The sequence below is a fragment of the Schistocerca piceifrons genome, chromosome X (assembly GCF_021461385.2).
Source record: "Schistocerca piceifrons isolate TAMUIC-IGC-003096 chromosome X, iqSchPice1.1, whole genome shotgun sequence".
Classification (NCBI taxonomy): Eukaryota; Metazoa; Arthropoda; class Insecta; order Orthoptera; family Acrididae; genus Schistocerca; species Schistocerca piceifrons.
In genome coordinates this window covers 164031188-164035123 of record NC_060149.1, presented here as the reverse complement: position 1 = coordinate 164035123, position 3936 = coordinate 164031188, and positions in this window count along the sequence as shown.

Sequence of the window (3936 nt, the reverse complement as noted above, 5' to 3'; positions counted from 1 at the left end):
ATACATTTCTGCAGTCGAGGTTAACTTGAGGTATGTAACATCTTCGTTGGTCCAATCGGCTTTTCAGAACACGGGCGATCAATATCCAATTTTATTTCGGTCATCCAAGGTTTCAAGTTGCTTAACTTATTGCTTTTCCACTCATTAAATAATCCAGCGCGTTGGGGATATATGTGCATATATTTTTATTGGTGACTGAGGATAGTGTACTGAACAACATTACATTAGTATTTACTTCATTTGCAGACTAATAGTTATAGTTATTAAGAGTAGTATGTTTTTAGTTTGGTTAGTACCTTAAAGTACTTCTGGCAAGAGCAAGCCATTAATACTTATTTTTTCCTGGGCAACAAGTCAGGTGTTGAAATGTGGATTCATGGACGCAAAACAGTTAGACTATACTGAAATGCGCAATCCACTTAGTGATGCAATTATGCAGTGGAGAAAACGGCCGGCCGCTGTGGCCGAGCGGTTCTAGGCGCTTCAATTTGGAACCGCGCGACCGCTACGGCCGTAGGTTCGAATCCTGCCTTGGGCATGGATGTGTGCGATGTCCTTAGGTTAGTTATGTTTAAGTAGTTCTAAGTTCTAGGGGACGGAAGACCTCAGATGATAAGTCCCTTAGTGCTCAGAGCCATTTGAACCTTTTTTTTTTTGCAGAAAACATCAGGTAGTAAACTACACGCATCAAAAAAAGTTTTACATCACCCCGGTATTGTATCACAGACACAATCCCTTTGACTTTTCAGAGATGTCACTAAACCCGCCCAAAGATGTAAACATGCATAAGCAGCGTCTATTAGACAGAGGGTGTCCAGCAGTCGATAAGTTCCAGTCATTTCACCAGGAAGGAGGTACGCGGATCGTGTTGTCTGTAGTTCAACCATGCCTACATGGTCAGTACCGCAGTTCAGTCGCGTTCGCTTTGTTACTTTATGCCAGGAAGGGCTCTCAACAAGGGAAGTGTCCAGGCGTCTCAGAGTGAACCAAAGAGATGTTGTTCGAACATGGAAGAGATACAGAGAGACAGGAACTGTCGATGACATGCCTCGCTCAGGCCGCCCAAGGGCTATTACTGCAGTGGATGACCGCTACCCACGGATTATGGCTCGGAGGAACCCTGACAGCAACACCACTATGTTGAGTAATGCTTTTCGTGCAGCCACTGGACGTCGAGTTACGACTCAAACTGTGCGCAATACGCTGCATGATGCGCAACTTCTCTCCCGACGTCCATGGTGAGGTCCATCTTTTTTACCACGACACCATGCAGCGCGGTACACATGGGCCCAACAACATGCCGAATGGACCGCTCTGGATTGGCATCACGTTCTCTTCACCGATGAGTGTCGCATATGCCTTCAACGAGACAATCGTCGGAGACGTGTTTGGAGGCAACCCGATCAGGCTGAACGTCTTAGACTCACTGTCCAGCGAGTGCAGTAAGGTGGAAGTTCTCTGCTGTTCTGAGCTTCTGAGGTGGCATTATGTGGGGTCGACGTACGCCGCTGGTGGTCATGGAAGACTCGGTAACGGCTGTACGATACGTGAATTCTATCCTTCGACCGATAGTGCAACCATATCGGCAGCATATTGCGGAGGCATTCGCCTTCATGGATGACAATTCGCGCCCCCCACCGTGCACATCTAGTGAATGACTTCCTTCAGGATAACGACATCGCTCGACTAGAGTGGCCGGCATGTTCCCCAGACATTAATCCTATCTAACATGCCAGGGATAGATTGAGAAAGGTTGTTAATGGAAGACGTAACCCACCAGTCACTCTGAGGGATCCACGCCGAATCGACGTTGAGGAGTGGGACAAGCTGGACCAACAGTGCCTTGATGAACTTGCGGAAAGTGTGCCACGACAAATGCAGGCATGCATGAATGCAAGAGGACGTGCTATTGGGTACTAGAGGTACCGGTGTGTACAGTAATCTAGACCACCACCTCTGAAGGTCTCTCTGTGTGGTGGTACAACATGCAATGTTTGGTCTTCATGAGCAATAAGAAGAGCGGAGATGATGTTTATGTTGATCTCTATTCCAATTTTCTGTAGAGGTTCCGGAACTCTCGAAACCGAGGTAATGCAAAACGTTTTTTGATGTGTGCATATGTCGTGTTTGCGGGAAGAGCGTTACGCGCAGAGAAGAAACAACTAGCACACTGAAGTGGGTACATATAAAGTCTTTAAAGTCTTGACTTATACAGGTAGGTTTGTGACGGTGTTGAGCTATGATATACGAGCCAGCGAATAAGGAAGGCTCGAGATTACTTCTGCTATCACACTAGCTCTGACCTTTTCAAGTTGTTAGGTGTTATAGGGTACAGTGAGAAAAAAACATTTGCATCGCACATATATGATAACGATTATTGTTTCAGTTTTGTCTTTGGTAACTCTAGTTAAGCCCCCAACCCTTTAATTATTCCGTTGCGGTTTACAAAATTTATCGTGGTTACGACACCTAAGGTTACTCACTCATGGATCAGATTTCATGTAAAGGGCTAACGTTTTGGAGCATAAAACCGGTGCCAAAGCATCTTATGAACGCATAGGTTAAAGTAATCACTAGTGGAGGGCTTTGAATGTTAAGAATGAGTACCTTTCAAATCCCGATTCCACCTGCTTAATTTAGACTTTTTCGTGGTAAGCCTAAATCACTTGAGGCGACTGCTGGAACTGTTATGTCAACAAGTCCACTGCCAGTTTCTTTCTCCATCTCCGTCTAATTGTGCCATTTGTCAATCTCTGATGTCCTAGACGCTGATATATCCTTCTGATATGTTTACATTGATTAGCTGGCTAATCCACAGTAGCTGTGACGGCAGCCAAAGAGTTTGCCAAATCATTCTGAACTATGAACTGGAGAGTGCGATCGACAGGAAATGTCGAACTGATTCCATATTTTTAGACTTCCAGAAGTTTTTACACTGTTCCTCATAAGCGTCTTCTAATTAAATTGCATGCCTATGGAGTATCGTCTCAGTTGTGTGACTTGATTCGTGATTTCCTGCCAGAAAAGTGTGTGTGTGTGTGTGTGTGTGTGTGTGTGTGTGTGTGTGTGTATGTGTGTGTGTGTTGGGGCTTACCCGGAAAAGTCATTTAGTAAACCAGAAGTAGTATCTGGTATTTCCCAAGCAAGTGTTACAGGCCGTCTGCTATTCCTGATCTATATAAACGATTTAGGAGACAATCCGAGTGGCCCTCTTAGATTGTTTGGTTCAAATGGCTCTGAGCACTATGGGACTTAACATCTATGGTCATCATTCCCCTAGAACTTAGAACTACTTAAGCCTAACTAACCTAAGGACAGCACACAACACCCAGTCATCACCAGGCAGAGAAAATCCCTGACCCGCCGGCAATCGAATCCGGGAACCCGGGCGCGGGATGCGAGAACGCTACCGCACGACCACGAGCTACGGACATAGATTGTTTGCAGATGCTGCTGTCAATTACCGTCTTGTAAAGTCGTCAGGTAATCGAAACCAATTGCGAAATGATTTAGACAAGATATCTGCATGGTGCAAAAAGTGACAATTGACTCCGAAAAATGAAAAGTTTAAAGTTATCCACATGGGTACTAAAAGAAATTCTCTAAATTTCGGTAACACGATAAATCACACAGATCGAAAGTCTGTAAACTGAACTATACATTTTCGAATTACAATTTTTAACAACTTGAATTTTAACGATCACATAGGTAATGTTGTGGGGGAAGCAAACCAAAGACTGATTTATTGGCAGAACACAGAAAATGTAACGGATCTATTAAAGAGACTGTCTACACTACGCTTGTCCGCCCTCTTCTGGAGTATTGCTGTGCGATGTGGGATCCGCATGAGATAGGATTGACGGAGAGCATCGAAAAAGTTTAAAGAAGGGCAGCTTGTTTTGTGTTACTGCGAAATGGGGAGAGAGTGCCACGGAT